General features: G+C 37.2%; 1 protein-coding gene and 1 non-coding gene across 3 annotated transcripts in view; one reads left to right on the forward strand and one right to left on the reverse strand.

The window, feature by feature from the left end:
* The window catches only part of ADAMTSL3 (ADAMTS like 3), a 628,767-nt gene that overhangs the window by 142,101 nt on the left and 469,327 nt on the right, over positions 1–17,339 (forward strand). The window lies entirely within an intron of this gene.
* Positions 4,096–4,202, reverse strand: LOC130456812 (U6 spliceosomal RNA). Its single transcript, XR_008915833.1, has one exon. It is a non-coding gene; the product is annotated as a U6 spliceosomal RNA (small nuclear RNA).

Raw genomic sequence — 17,339 nt, forward strand, 5'->3', positions numbered from 1 at the left:
AGTCTGGTAGCTGTATGGTAAGGCGCTGGGAAGAGAGGGCTTCAAGATTACCTAAAGAGGGGTCAATGGGCTTACATCAGAGACTGAAGAAACCAAAGATTTTGCATTTCTCAAAAGTGGGATGAGACTTGTGAGTTTAGGGAAACCCAATTTAGGAAGGAATGAAGAAAGGAAGGAAAACCTTTTTCTTTGTTTGTTTTTTTTTTATGCTCTGTTCACTAATATTAAGCAAGGCATGAACCAGTAAAACATGTGTTCATCAAACACATTTACCACTGCCATGAAAGAAAGCAGTGCTAAATCCAAATCTAAGAACATTTCTTTATCGATAATGGATTCCTCCAGATGCTCCATTTTGTGGATGACATCTTGCTGGTTGCTTCAAGTATCAGAATGTTGCTGAACTCAAAAAGAGACCTGAAACCAATCAAGAAATCCTCTCTTACAGAGGAGGAAAATGTTCTCTGGTCTCCCTTTTTATCCCTTTTTGGTATAAAAATTTTTGGAACCTGTTCCTTTAAACATTTTGTCAAACATTAGCCATCTATCATGTGCAAAGACACTGACAAATTGCTCCCAATATTTATGGTCATGGCTACTTTTCTGTTGAAGTAGTTAATTTTAAAAACTTAATTAGTCAAAAGAAGCTTCTTATATTGGTCAGCTTACTGGAAGTGTTTATATCGCATGTAGAACAATCTTACATTGGTAGCTGATCTGAAGGGGAAAGATGCTATCCAAGGTAGAATCTTTGGTCTTTAAGCCCTCAAGAAAAGTCCTAGTTTTAAAAGAATACAAATTTTTTAAAAAATTATGAGAATATTATCGGTGTTTTAGTAACTATAATGCTAGAGAAGCTTGGTTAGTGTTCATTCCTTATCTTTTTGGCTTCTTCTAAACTTGGAGCTGATCTACTACTTAGAGGCCCATGAAAGTGCAGCAAGCAATGTGGATGATCATTCTGGGGGGATTGTGTGCATGGCGGTGTTGGCTCACTGGAGAGGTAATGCGATGAGGTCAAATTATACTTCTAAGAGAGGAGGTGGAATTTAATGTGAGTGTCTCTATGGCATTTTCCACTGATTATATGATACCTTACATTTAGAGTATCTTTCAACCCAGGAGGCTTCAGAACACTTGTAAAAGTTTATCATTCATATGGAATCATTGGATCCACCAACAGAAATGGCTTCAGCCTGGGAATGGTACATAGCAACTGTTGAATGATAATGGAGTATTGTTTGTAGTGCTAGTCCCTTCCTGGGGAGGTATATCTCTACACTGTAGGACTTCCCTTATAGGGAAAACTAAGGTTCATTTTAGAACTGGAAGGCATTTTAGTCCTTTTTTTTTTTTTAAGTCCAACTGTCTTATTTAGTGACTGAAGTTCATAGAGGTTTCAAAATGGATTTGGATTATAGATTCTGGGTTCAAATCCCAGGCCTTTAACTGCCTCAGTTTTAACCCTGTTAGGACAGGATTTTGGATAAGGGAAACACAAGAGGAAAAAACATCTAAAAATCTACTTAATTGTTTTGGAAGGGAAAGGAATAAGGGCTTAGGGATTTACTTATGGTTATTCTTATTTTAAAAAACTAGCTAACTAGGTTACTAAACTAAACTTAACCAAGTTCCCAAATATTACTCAGCAAGGGTCCATAAAAAACAGTTAGAGCCAGGATCTGTTGTTGTTAGATGTCCAAGCAAGTCCAGATATCCAAGTGAGATTGAATGCTGCCAGCAGCTAGATACAGGAACCCTTCCTCAGTTCAACACAGGGAAACTCCTCTTGATTCCTTTCTCTTGACTTCCTCAGGAGACCAGAAGAACATCTGTTGGGGCAAGATGGAGTCTTCCCCAATCCTCCAGCTCAGGCTCCCATGTGACCCCTTGGCCACATGCCACTGTCAATCATACCTAGGTTTGCACTTTTCAGTTCTTGCACAGTTTTGCAAATTGTAAACCTTTCCATCCTTTATCACAACCCTGAACAAATCCCTTCACCTCTATGGGCCCATATCCTCAATTGTAAAATGATCCCTTGGGTTCTTTCTAGTTCTAAATTTATATTCCTTTGATCCTACACAGAAATATATTCTTTTTATATGAAAACTTAACACATATTACCTCTCTGTGTTTTGTTTTTGATTTAGTAAGTCTAAGTGAAAACAAAAGAATTAGAAGGTGATCTATAACTCTCTTAGTTCCTTCTTTGTTGACAAGCAATAAAAATCTGCCCCCCCCAAGTTTCTCTCCCCAAACAAACCACATTTTTTATAAAATCTAAACAGTGCTATATGAATCATTTTATTCTTTTCCATAAGGGCAAGGGAAAGTAAGAAACTCATCAAAAGCAGTAGGGAGGAGCTAATAGTAAGAAAAGTAAGTGGGTTAAACAAAGGTATGGTGTCACTGATCATGACCTTCCATTTATTTTTTACCAATAAATACACAAAACTTCTTAATTCACTGACATCCCCTTTTCCATATTCCTTTTCACCTCTCTTCTTGGCTCTACTTCCTCAACATTTAGCTTTGTTTGCAGATGAGGATATATACTTTTCCCCTTTCTCCTACCCTGTTCCTTAAGAATGGAATAAAGCCTTCTTTGTGTTGTTATGGATTTGCTGAAGTACTACAGGGAAATGGATGAGGTCTTAAAATAAAAACTAAGTGGGGTAGTGTATGAGATGATATAGTCCTCAATAGTGATTTCTGACCCTCAGTGAAAAGCACATGGAACTAGACCTCAGTCTTGCTTAGTTATTTCTCTTTTTCCTAAATGAATTTTTTTTTAATTTTGCCTTTAGAACTGGCCTATCTGGATTCTACCAAATGAGATCCTATTTATTAAGTATTTAACACAGTGCCTGACATGTAGTAGGTGTTTAATAAATACTTGTTCTTCCTCATCTCCCCACTCCAAATCTAATCTTTCTCTGAATATGACAACCTTAGGTAGACACTTTCTTTTCTGTCCTTCCCATAAGTTATTTCCTATCCTTTAGGCCACCAAAGACCTTGCTTTCCTCATTTTTTATCTTGTTGACTAACCCTCAGCCTTTTCCTACACCTTAGATCCTTGATCAATAAGGAACCTTCCCTGTTGGGCCTTTAAAGATTGTTTCATGACTGTTGATTTCTTCATCCAATTACAGAATCTAGAAATATCAGAAGTGATATTGTACTACTGGAAGTAGTACAGATTCTAGAAATGTCAGTTAGAGACTCAGAATCGATTAACATTTATTGAGTGTCTTACTTGGTGCCAGACATTGTACTAAGTGCAACCCTTTGGTTTTTTATATTGTCTTGTATAAATTTGATCGTATTGAGATATTGATACTGATGGCTAGTTGATATTAATAGACTAACACTGTCAGGGAGCTCTGGTTGAAAGTGGTTGATAAAATTGATGGATACAGCTTAATCCAACATTATTTATTACTTATCTAAGTGGAGAAGCAGGGACAGGAAAATGATGTAGGAATAAAGAAGGATATATTAAATCTAACACTAAGATTTCAAACTATGCCCCCAAACCCAACTGTCCTCCAAGGGACTTCTTCATGTTCACTGGGGTGAACCTGTACTGATTTATTCTTACTATCTAAAGATTAAATCTATTTAACTAAAGCTATTCTACTAGATGATCTTAAATTTATGTACTTCTTAAAATTATCTATAAGATTTTACCAGCTGCCTCAAACTAATTGTCAACTGATGACGCTCTCACATCAGGGTGTCTGAAACTGACATGGTCAAGCGGTCAAGTGAGAGGAAACAGCACCCCCTTTGGCCGCTTTTCCCTCTCTCTGAGAAAAAGCACACACTTCACCCAGTCTTCTACAGATCAAAAGATGTTTCTTGACTTCTCCAAACTTAACTCTTTTTTTTTTAAGAGATTTTGGTTTCTTTATTATTTTTAGTCTTTTAATTTTTTTTTGTACTTAACATTATTTTATTTGGTCATTTCCAAACATGATTCATTGGAGACAGAGATCATTTTCTTTTCCTCCCCCTCCCTCCCTCTCCCATAGCCGATGCGCGATTCTGCTGAGTATCACATGTGTTCTTGATTCGAACCCATTTCCAAAAAATATGGAATGCTTCACGAATTTGCGTGTCATCCTTGCGCAGGGGCCATGCTAATCTTCTCTGTATCATTCCAATTTTAGTATATGTGCTGCCGAAGTGAGCACCCAAACATAACTCTTAAGAAACCTTTACAGATTTATCAGAGCCAACTCTCCAGCTATCTACTCCAAGTGAGGAAGCTCCAGAGAGTGACCAGTTCTCTAATTGCCTTTCCTTTTCTGAAATCCTCTTAAAGTGACCCACAGATAATTCTTTCCTTCTCTGCTTAAAGGAGCCAATGTAAAATGTAAAACTCTCTATAATAAACCTTACTTCTAAGTAGGTTAATTAGCTAAGTTAAATTTTCATCCTGACAATATAAAGAAAATCAGATTATGGAAGGTCAAATTGCCCAAGGTGACACTACTTGTTAGTGGCACAACCAGTACTTTGTCATCAGATGTTCTGACTTTACATCTAGTAATCTTTGCTTTTTTGGTTATCTTCATGATCTCAGCCCTTGAAATTTCTCTCTCATCCTTGACTCTTCCTCCCCATGCAAGAAAATGCAAGAAAAAAAAAACCCAACCTCATTTACCAGATGTTATGGTTGATTCTGCCCTACAAATGAAAATTTGGTTTCCCTACCTTGGTGTTGATTGGCACCTGAGCCTTTGTAAGAAATACCATGCTCCCCACCATCCTCACCCCACTATGAATAAGGAAGGGTCAGAGGGAGTGACTCCTGAGACTTGATGGAACTGTAATCCTCTTGAGGGAGCTTGCCTATCATCCTATTTTTCTAGCAGGCATAAGGAGCAGTTAGCCAAGTTTTTTTTTTTTCATCTGAGATGATGAGGAGCAACATAGAGAGGTAGTTGGTGAGGTAATGGAGTTGGAGGACATTGAAAATTCAAGGAGTCAGACAGACAGTGAATGACTGATCCACATTCCTCCTCTTTAGACTGGCCAGAATTAGGTTTTCATGAAGCATCTGAACAATTTTATTCTTCACTCTGAAGCAGGTTTCACAGATAAATATTCTGTTCTGTGTGAACGGGAAGAACAATATGGATGCCTTTTCTGGAATATATATTTACACATAAATATATATTCTATTGCTTAAATTTTATTTCTTTTCTTTCTAATATAATTAAACTGACTACTTGATTTTCAAACTTGCATGGTAATTGATTGTACTCTCAGGGTCCTATGAAGTAAAGAGTACCAAGTAGATGGGAGTAGAGCTGAGTGATTGATATACTCAACTGCAAATCAGGGGATTTTGATGTGGAACCCATAGATCCCCAAAGAATCAAAGGATAGATTTCAGGGAATCTGTAGACTTGGATGGGAAAAATGACATCTCTTTTTTCACTAACCTATAATTGAAATGTAGCATTTTTAAAAAATTATGAATATAAGCTACAAACATCATTCACAGAAGAAATCCATAATCTTTACTAGATTGCTGAAGATGTCTAGGACACACAAAAAGTTTAAGAACTCTTCCTCTAGAATCATGAAAAAGAAACATAGCCCCAAAGAAGAAATATGAAAAGACACCTACCTACTCCTCTGCAGAAGTGTGAGGTCCACTGAATGTGGAACATAGCATATATTTTAAGACCTTTTTAATATATTAATCAATGTTCTTTTCCTTCTTACTCCTTTTTCTTTAAAAATATTCCTTGATACATGGCATGGATTTCTGGAAAGGAGAAGGCAAAGGAATAATTTAAAGAGTTGTATTCTTCACTTTAAAACAGTAGTCATGGAAGTGGTTATTCTGTTCTGTATGAATGAAAGGAACAAGATGGCTGCCTTTTCTGGAATATATATTTATATATTTTTAAATGATATAAAATAAAAGATATCAATAAAAATATTGAAAAAAGTCTCTACTCTTGGTGATGTAAGAGATGTAGGAAGTAGAGCCAGGTTCTGGTTGTCATTTACTGGAGTGGGTTTAATGATGTGATGATGTAATTTTTGTTATGTGCTCATTGTTGATTTTGGTTTGGGGTTTTTACCCAGTATCTCTCCTCTGTTCTCTGTGACTTCATAAACCTTCCTTTTCATAATAGATAGTCTCTGAGTTGCCATGAATTGAAAAACATATACATTACCTAGTGGCCAATGTTGGGGTGATAACCTTCTCTAGAGTTAACTTGACTGTTTCCACAACAATGGATATGCATTTGTACTGGAAGAAATTTGGATAATTTATGGATAATTAGAATTCAGTGGGCTGGCATGGAAACTACCATAAAAATTATTGTTTCTTTGAGAGAATGCATTCAAGCATTGACTGATAAATAATTTGAAATACAAAACCACTAGATTCTGAGCTCCCTGAGAGCAGGGATTTTTTTGGGTCTTCATTTGTATCTTAACATTTAGTTATCTGACACATAGTAAGACCTTAATAAATATTTGTTGACTTAACAACCCACTTTCAAATTGTGGAGTGTTCTTTGCTGTCTCATTCCAAACAAAATTCTCTTCTACTTTTTGTTTTGCAATTGATAATTATCCTATCAAGAATAAATGAAAAATGGATTTCAACCATAGCTGTGGCCTGTCCTGTGTTATGCTTAATATTTTCAAGTCCTACTGTTTATCATACTCCACTGAAAGAATCCTGTGCTGTATTTAGGATAGAAATTGGTAGTTCTCTACAATAAATTTCTCTGTCAAATAAATGATGGGATTTCACCAATTCCCTTGAGGGTATGGGAAAGATTTGTTATTAAAAGAAAATATTCCATAAGAAAGGATCTTACATCTCATTTCACTGATAGAATCAGTAGGTACAGTTGTAGAAGCCCTGAAATGCTCTAAAAACTCCTGATTTATATTTTCTGAAATATTCAATAAAACTCATTTAAGATTATTTTTCAAGCTTTTAGGTCCAGAAAACTCAACAGGGAAAGTTCTCAAGGAGAAGGGAACTCTGGGTAAAGAAAGGGAGGGGCAACAGGAGGGGAGAGGAAAATTAGGAGATGGAATCTTTGAAAATGCATTTTATTATAGATATAAAAATTATAACCATGCAAAGGTTAGCAGCATGAAATTTAAATAGTAATGCTAGATTTATAAAAAAAATACCTCCTGTTTCTTTTGCCCTTTGCAGTATTCAAAGCATTTTATTCAACTCTTATAAGGCAAGGCTATGAGGTAGGAAGTGGTAGAGGAATTGCTTCCATATTATGGAAGAGCAGATTTGAGGCTCAAAGGGACTGAGATTGATACTCAGTGTCTTCTGAGTATTCAGCAGTGAAGCCAGAACTAGAATGCAAGGGGGTCTGGTCCTCAGTCTAGTTCCCTTTCCATCAACCTATAGAGACTCCAGCCATTCTCCCATCATATAGTTAAAGCCATATTTTGCAACTACATATAATAAAGTTCAGTTTTAAGTTAAAGTTATTTAGCAAAACATGTTGGATTATAGGTTTATGGTACTCATGTGTGTGTGTGGGGTGTGTGGGTGTGTGTGTAGATGGGTGGAAGGGTATTAGTACTTGTGCATGCTTTCTGGTCATGGATGTATTCCAGATGGCAGAAGGTACAACAGGTCTAGCTTCTGGAAAATTTGAGCATTCCCATATCTGTTTTCTTCATGTTTTGCTAAATGGTCATATTAGAAAAGGGAGGCTTTTTTGTCTTCTTTTGCAAAAGAAGAGGCAGTTTAGTGTGGTGGAAGAGATTCTGCTGTAGACTTTGGGCCCAAAGGGCCACCTTGGGCAAACTACTTTCCCTCTCTGAGCCTTAGTGGAACATTGAAGAGAGGACTGTTGAACACCTAGAAAGAAAAGTGGTGTAGCCAGCTTGGTTTCATTAAGAATAAGTCATGCCAGATGAACCTCATTTCCTTTTTGGCAGGATTGCTAGATGTATATTAAGAGAACAATGAAGATCTAGTGTCCTATTTTGGGTAAATATTTGCTAAAATGTGATCTGATTCTTGTGAGAAGATGGAGGAATTGTACTGCATGAGTATAGCATTGGTTGGAAGACCTATGTCTAGGAAGTTATTAATGATCCATGATGAACATGGTGCAAAGGCTAAAGATCTTTCTGTACTTGGTCCTGTATTTAATTTTTTTTTACCAAAGATATGCAGATTACACTAACCAGGGAGGGATAGCAAATATCTAAGATAATGATTTGAATCAAATATCAGCTTGTTAGTCTAGAGTACAGAACCATATCTAACAAGGTGAAATTTAGTAGGGGTAAATGGCAAAGTCTTACACTTGGGTATACCCCCTCCTCACACACACACACACACACACACTTTATAGTGCAAAATGAGAAGCATAGTTAGAAAGTGATTGTTCTGAAAAAGATCTGAGGTCTTCAGTGAACTACCAGGCTCAATGTGATTCAGCAGTGTGGTGTGACAACCAAAGAAATTAATGTGAGCCTAGGTTGCATTACAAGAGCTATAGCTTCCAAGAATTGAGAGATGATAATCCCACTGTTACCTGCTCCTATCAGATCTCATTCTAGAGAATTTGTTTCCTTCTGGGCAATGTTTGTTTTTATAAATTGATAAGTTGGAGAGTGGTAAAAGCAGAGGTTCTTAACTTGTGTGTGTTGTGGATGCCTTTGGAAGTCTGATGAGACTCTGTCTCATAATAATTTTTTTTTAAATCCTCAATTGAGGAAAATGCTAAATTTCAGTTAGAGATTAGTGAGAATAAAGATGTATTTTTTCTCTAACAGGTTATTCACATACCCCACCAAAGGAATTTGTAATGTAGAGGAAGGTTACTAGAACAGCGAAGAGCATTGAATCTCTGCCATATAAAATATCATTTGAAGGAACTTAGAATGTTTGGCCTGAAGAAAAGAAGACTGGGGATCAGAACGTTTGAAGGGGTTTGTGTAGAAGAGGGATTACACTGGTTTTGGTTAGCTTCTGAGGACAGAACAAGGAGCATAAGTTTAGAATTGTTGTCAAGAAAAACTTGCAAATAATTAGACCTATTCCTAAATCAACAGGTTAGGGAGAACCCTTTGCAGAATTCTTTGTGCATGTGTTTGTTGGGTTATGTTTTACTGGAGATTTCTTCACTTAAGATTTAAATAGCCTTCCACCTTTTAGATTCAGTCAAAATGGGATGACTGTCAAGGACCTCTCTTAGTGGTAATGTTCTATGAGACTATAACAAAATGCTGCACAAATGAACTATAACTGAACATCTAACTTAAAATCAAAATCTTTTGGTTGTGATTTTATTTTTGTCTTCCCTTTTTTTATTCAGAATATTTTCCATGGTTACATGATTCATGTAACCTCCCTTGCCCTACTCTTTTCTCCCCCCTCCTGAATCTGACAAGCATTTCCACTGGGTTATACATGTATCATTGTCCAAAACCTATTTCCATGTTATTCATATCTGCAGTAGCACAATCTTTTAACAACAAAACCCCAATAATATTCCTATCACTTATCATATGATTGATCACTTATTTTCCTAATGCATTTTCATTTCCACAGTTTTTTTCCTGGATGTGGACTGCATTTTTTTCTCACAAGTTCCTCTAAATTGTCCTGTGTCATTGCATTGCTGCTAGTAGGGAAGTTCATTAAATTCAACTGTGTCATAAAGTATCAGCTTCTGTGTACAATGTTCTTCAGGTTCTACTCCTTTCAATCTGCATCAGTTTGCTCTGCATTCCAATTCACATGGAATCCCTACAGTTCATCATTCCTTTTAGCACAATAGTATCCCATCAGCTGGATCAAAGGGTAGGCATTTAAAAAAATTAAGTTTATTTATTTAATTAATTTAAAATATTTTTCCATGGTTATATAATTCATGTGCTTTCCCTCTCCTCCTTCCCCCCCCCCCCCAACCTCCTATAGCCAATGATTAATTCCACTGGGTTTTACGTATGTCTTTGATCAAGACCTATTTCCATATTATTAATATTTGCACTAGAGTTATTGTTTAGAGTCCACATTTCCTATCATATCCCCATTGAACCAAGCAGTTGTTTTTCTTCTGTTTTCTACTCCCACAGTTCTTTCTCTGGATGTGGATAGTGTTCTTTCTCATAAGCCCCTCAGAATTGTCCTGGATCATTGCATTGCTGCTAGTAGATAAGTCCATTACATTCGATTGTGCCACAGTGTATCAGTCTCTGTGTACAATGTTCTCTTGGTTCTGCTCCTTTTGCTCTGCATCAGTTCCTGGAGGTCTTTCCAATTACATGGAATTCCTCTTCCAGTTCATTATTCCTTTCAGCACAATAGTATTCCATCACCAACAGATACCACAATTTGTTTAGCCATTCCCCAATTGAAGGGCATCCCCTCATTTTCCAGTTTTTTGCCACCACAAAGCACGGCAAAAAATATTTTTCTTTATGATCTCTTTGGGGTATAAATCCTGCAGTGCTATAGCTGGATCAAAGGGCAGACAGTCTTTTACAGCCCTTTGGGCATAGTTCCAAATTGCCCTCCAGAATGGTTGTACCAATTCACAACTCCACCAGCAGTGTATTAGTGTTGCAATTTTGCCACATCCCCTCCAACATTTATCACTTTCATTTGCAACCATATTAATCAGTATGCAAACTCTTTTCTTTTTAAAACTTGTAAAACTGGCTAAATATTTAAAGAGATGTGAGATGAATGATATCTATGAATAACAGAAAAAAAGAGAGTTGCTCCCAAAAGACTTGCAGAGATTCTTTGGAGAGACTGCCTGGGGGGAATAGAATCTAAATTAGCTGGGAATTTAGCTTGGAGGCACAATGGATGGAGTCAGGAAGAGCCTGGAGTCAGAAGATCTGAATTTAAATTTGTCCCTAGAAACTTACTGTGTGACACAGTTTGCTTCAGTTCTTCATTTGTAGAATGAGTTAGAGAAGAGAGAAGGATATAGCAGGTCACTACTCCAGTATCTTTGCCATGAAAACCCCAAATGGAGTCACTAAGAGTTGGACACACCTCAGAAACAAGAAAGCCCAGAGGTCATCACTTTCTTATGAACTATAATAATAGATTTTCACAATAATAATGTTATTGTTTCATAAGTTGTTAAAGTTAAAGCTAGAAGGGAACTTACATGTGTATTTTCTAACCCTCTTATTATACAGATGAAGAAACTGAGATGTTGGATGGTTAAACTATTTTACCAGTCACATAGGACTAGGATTCTGTCTTAGATCTCATGATTCAATAATAATACTAGTTTACCTATTATGTGCCAGATATTATTACCTTACTTTGATTCAGCAGGTTACAGTTTTTATACTTCCTTCAAAATAGGCTTCCCAATAGACCTAAAAGGCAGGGCTACTTGTTTTTTATTGCTATCTCTCCAGCACCTAGCATAGTGCCTGGCATATACTGGGTGCTTGATAGTCGACAGTCAATACATACATATTAAGTGTCTACTATGTGCCAGGAACTGTTGCTGAGGATTGGAGTTACAAAGAAAGGCAAATGACAGTCCCTGCTTTCCAGGAGTTTACAGTCTAATGAGGGAGACCACAAAACAATTACTTATAAAGCAGAGGTTGACAAGTTATTTGGAAATAATCACCAGAGAAAGCACTAGCATCAAGGGGAATTGAAAAAAGTTTCTTAAAGAAGGTGATATTTTACTGGAATTTGAAGGAAGCCAGGGAACCCGAAGATATGAGGAGGAAGAAAATTCCAGGCATAGAAAGCCAATACAAAAGCCAGGAGTCTAGAAAGTCTTGTGGGATGAGTAGCAAGGATACCCAGTGGCTAGGGATTGCAGAATATGTGGGGGTGAGTAAGGTATAAGAAGATAGGAAAAATAGAGATATATATGTGTTGTATTAGAGGGTTGGTTTGGGTATAATGGAGAAAGAGTAGATGATCCCAGAAAGTAGAAGGAGGGTGAGATGGATTCCCCCTTTCAGTCTTGTTCAATTATGTCTCTCCACTAACTCTGTCTTTACTCCCCTCTAATAACTGATTAATGGGTGAACCTTTTCCCTTGGGGAAAGAGAGAGAAATCTGCTCTCTCCCCCTTCAATAAGACAAGGAAGTTGATTTAAGATAACTGATACTTTATTCTGACAAATGGTGGTTAGGGGTAAAATAAACAAGATGTCTGCAGGTTGGAGTTTATAGGAAAGAGGGTAAGGAAAGTCCCTATCTGTCTAAAAATATCTTTCTCCCTCCCTCCAAAGTTGAGAGATCCAAGTTTGTTAGCCTGGTCCCTAAGAGGCTCAGGGTTTGGGGGCCCCTGATCTTAGCATAGCAGAGCCAATGTCCATACTCAGGATATCACAGGAGTGTGATCTTCTGTGAGATCTTCTGATGCTCTTCTCAGATTTTGCAACAACTCTTGGTGTCTTTGGGGGGTAGGGGAGATGGCGATTAGGATCAATGAGGAATTTTGTATGGCTCAATAGAGAAATCTCTGATCAGCCTGTCACCCTTGGCTTTCTTAAGCAAGAGAGAGATCAACTGTCTCCCCCTGGAATCTCCTCTTCCCTCAAGTTTCCAAACCTTCACCATCCCTCGATGTGGATACAAACCTTGGCATGCCCTCTAGGCTTTGTCCCTCAAAGTCTCTGGGTCATTCCTTGCATGTGCCAGTCTTATACTGAATATAGAAATGTAGTAAAAAGCTCTTTTCATATCCATTATCTCATTTGATTAGAAAAACACCCTTACCTTCTGTCTTAAAATTGATACTAGGTATGGGTTCCAAGGCAAAAGGGCAATAAGGGCTAGGCAATTAGGATTAATTAGCTTGCCCAGGGTTTGAGACCAGTTTTTCTATTGGTTCTAGGCCTGGCTCTCTCTCCAGTGAGCCACCTAGCTGCCTCTATCTCATTTGATCATAACAAGAGTCCTTGGAGGTGGATTGTACAAGAATGATTAACTGGATTTAACAGATGAGGAAACTGTGCCTTAGATTCACAAAGTGACTTGACCACAGTCACATAGCTGGAAAGTGCCTGAGGTAGGATTTTCTTTTGCACACACTAGAAAAAGTCAAGTTACTGGAGTACTATACACCTTATTTAAGAAAGCAGGAAACTGTAACATACATGAAGGAGATTTTCTTCCCAAATGTCTAGAACACTTATCTGGAAAATTCACCAAAGTTGAATGGCTCCTTCCCTAACAATGCTGAGATAAATGAAGTGTTCCTGTCTGTAGAAAGGTGGGTTTGAAAGAATTCTTAAATGTTTATATATCTATACTTATATTTTCAGATTTATGTTCCCTACAACCACAGCTTATTTTTACTATGTTCACAATTGTTAACTTTTTTTTGTTGAAAGCAGATTTTTCCCCCCACTAAACTAACATACCATGGGCGATAGGTAACGAAGAATCAGATTTCTAGGAGGCTTGACCAATGAGTAATAATGGTAAAACCTTCAGATACTAGTTAGCTGATTTGGCAGCTGGACTGAAAAGTACTGAACTTTAATATGTTTATATGCCTTTTAGTAGGACAGCTCTTAATGTTTTTATGTGTTGTCTAGAGGGTACTTTTTTTAGTATATGAGGCTGTCTGGATCCATTATGTGTAACATATGAAGTATGAAGCTAGTATGGTAACGCCCCATTTATCTGCCATCATGGGGGAATTGTGTGTTCTGGATGAGCATTATTTCCAGGTAGCTGGGGCTTTACTTTTTTAATACAAACTTTAAAAACAGTTTTCAATATCTTTATGGAATTGAGATGGAAATATAAGTTTTTTGAACCCATATCCAGGGCTTTTAGCTGTACTTTGCTTGTCCTTAATTTAACCTCATGATTATAGATATCAATTTCTATAAAAGGCTGTAACAGTGATTTTCTTAGTGATTTTAATACAATGATCATTACTTATTAATAATAATAATTACTATGCATATGTATTGTAATATCGAGGGAGACTGTGAAAGGGAAGGAACCAAGTGTTCAGCTGTTGGGGATTGAATACTACGTGGCACTTCCTCTTTTTTTTTCTCTAAGCTGAGCTGTTACCAATGGAGTCAGTCAGTCTAGACTAAAGGGTAGGTCTGTTCCCCACCCCCCCCCCCCAGCCTCCTTCTTAACTGATAGATTGAAATTCCCCTCCTATCACATAGACTCTGAATCTATATCTGGTATAACTCAAGGTATCTAATTTATTTGGATATAAGGTTGTTGAAAGAATGAGGAAAGGAAAGGGCAGAGGGAATAGGAAGTCCCTGAGATTTTCTCTCCTACATGGTTCTTGAGGGTTTGACCAAGGAAATCTTTTATGAATAAGTTCTGGGTTCCTCTAAGGGAAAAAGAGAGTCTTTATCCCAAAGATTAGCTTCAATTGAGAACTGAGATCTTCAGTTTAAGCAGAGGATTTTTGAGATTTGTATTTCTTCCACCCAGTTCCACAGAGTCCCAGATAAGAAGAACCTTGAGTCTTTTTTCTCCAATTGCTTGTGAACCTGGATGGAACTCCATCCCATCCCCCAAGGTCTTGTAAAGGTTTCATTTGCTCCTCTTCTCAGCATCTCTTCAAACTTCAACTTTCTCTTTGCTCCTGGTCATCCCCTTGTTCACAATATACAATCACTAAGGAAATCACTGTATTACAGACAAATACAATAATTGACCTTTTCCACATTAATATGCATATACACATTGTCAAGAAATGTAGAAGAGTTGTCTTGGAGGGGTTTTGTTCTGCACCATTGGAGAAAGTATGCACATTGATGAGGTCAGGGAACACCTTATCTTGGTACTTATGAACTAGCTAGTCTTGGGGCTAATGCTTGCTTAGGATTTCCTCACTTGCTGACTTCTTCATCCAAAACCTCTATTTGTATGCTTTTTCTTTGCTGAGCTTTGTCAGCTGTATCCCTGGTCCTGGCTTCCTTACTAGTGGCACATACTTTTATTGTCTCAGCCTCCTTTTGTCATTGATGATTTCCATGAGGAAAGAAGCAGAGATGTCAGGGAGATAGAGATTTCATAAACTGTTTGTTCAAGGACCTTTCCTAGGGTAGAAAATAGAAAGGCTGATATTATATTTGCCTTTGAGCTCAGTTAATTCAACTCAATCAAAAAGAGAGCTGTCCAGGAATTTCTTTCCCTAAGAGTATGCATCACTATAGGCTCCATTCTTTTTATTCCAAAATTATTTTAATTCATCAAACCATTTGATTATTTTCTTTTCTAATAATCCAGAGGTTGGGGCATGGACCTAGGATTTCATTCCTATGCCAACAGAAAACTTTCCCAGGTGAGAATTTATACCATGTTCATAATTGTTAACCTTTTTTGAGTTGAAAGCAGACCCACACACCCCCAACCCCCAATAAACTAATATACGATGGCGAATAGGTAATGGAGAATCAGATTTCCAGTAGCTTGACCAGTATTCATACAGTTTTTATGCCACTTCTCTGAAATTTATGGCATTAGAGAATGACCTACACTCCCTGAGAAGCTTAGTGATTCACCAAGGGAAACCCCAGGCACTGTGTGTCAGAAATGTTCTTCCTGGTTCTGAGGTTATCTTTTTGTCCACTATCCCATGATGCCTAAATGTTTAGGAAATTGGTGAGATAGTATCCTCTACGGGGAGGCGTTTAGACTAAAGAAATAGGTCCTGGGTTCAATTATGGCTCTGACCTGTATGATTCTGGGCAAATCACTTGACATCCTTGGGTCTCAGTTTCTCATCATAAAATGAGGTGTTTGGAAGACAACCTTTAATCACCAGTGATTTATATAAAGGCACCATCACTAAAATGAGATCTTTTTAAAAGGAAGAATATAGAAAGCTTTCATTGTTTTTTCAGTCATTTTTTAGAGGTGTCCAACTCTTCATGACCCCTTTTGGGGTTTTCCTGGCAAAGATGCTCAAGTGGTTTGCAGTTTCCTACTCCAGCTCCTTTTCAGATGGGGAGACTGAAGTCAACAGGCTTAAGTGACTTGTCCAGAGTCACATAGCTATTGACTAAGGTGAGATAATACAAGTCTTAGGCCATACTTGAGTTTTATATAAGCAACAGATTGATGAAAAGTGCTGCCTTTATATAAACTAAGTTTCATTTTAATTCTGGAAACATTTATTGAGCATCTTCTATTCTGCAAGGCATTGGGAAGACAAATATAATTTTTAAATGACTTGCACAGTAACATATAATAGCAGAATTAAATATGAATGGAATTAAAATGAACCTTTAACCTATTGAAAGCAGTTCTTTTCTTCAAGTTCTGACTTGTATAAAATCTGAGTATGGCTGTGACTGTTATTATTTTTCAACATGTAATTGATAGTAATTATTTCTATAAATGTGAGTTAAGAAATTATAAAAGGTCTTTGGAAAGGGTACACATAAGATGGGGCATAGAAAAAAATATATGGATTTACCATTGCTTCTCCAAGGTTCAAAAATCTGTTTCTAGGTTCTAAGTATTGTATCTCTCTTTGAGATTCAGGGAGGAATCACAAAGCCTTGTTAGGGAGTAAAAAGTTCTCGATCTCCTGTCATCTCTTGTCTACAATAGTGATTTTCAGCCCAGCTCTGGAGCAGGCCAGAATCTCAAGGGGTGTGTGGTGTGAAGTGAGTAAATCCTTAAAGCCAAATAAATCTAGTTTTTAAAATGTAAAACATAAACATATGCCACAAAGACCTTTAAAACGTAAATATGTGACATAAAGGGCAAAGTTAAGAATGGCCCTTGGGTTTGTCACAAAATCACACAAATAATGTTAGTGTCATAACTCCAAATTGGTTTTGAAGTACCATACGGAACAGATGTTTCTCCAATATTGATGCATTTCCCTAAGAATCATCTGTTTTCAGTGACCTTAAACCACAATCTTTTCTCTTTAGCAAAGATCAACTATGATCATCTCAAAGTGTTCCAACAGAGGAGGCCATTGAATCATAGGATCATGGGAACAGAAGGAATCTTGACAATTCCTTAAGCCTCTTCATTTTTATTCAGGGAGGGCTTCATCTGAACCAAGCCTATCCACTGAAAAGTTAATCTAACTTCCTGACATCCATGACCTCCAGAGATGATTATATTGACATACATTTTGGAGCCAGCCTTAATAGATTGATAGTCTCACTATTAAGAAAATTATTCTCATACTCAACATCCTAAAAGAGATGACTGCAGAGTTTAGCAAGACCTAGATTTGAATTCTGCCTCTGAAAATCCTTTTAAACATGAAGACTTAATGTTTCAACCTGCCCATTTCCATTTAAAGAAAAAAAAATGACATAGCAGTTAGGTGGTTCTGTAGATAGGAAGCTGG

Source organism: Monodelphis domestica, chromosome 1 (assembly GCF_027887165.1).
Source record: "Monodelphis domestica isolate mMonDom1 chromosome 1, mMonDom1.pri, whole genome shotgun sequence".
Classification (NCBI taxonomy): domain Eukaryota; kingdom Metazoa; phylum Chordata; class Mammalia; order Didelphimorphia; family Didelphidae; genus Monodelphis; species Monodelphis domestica.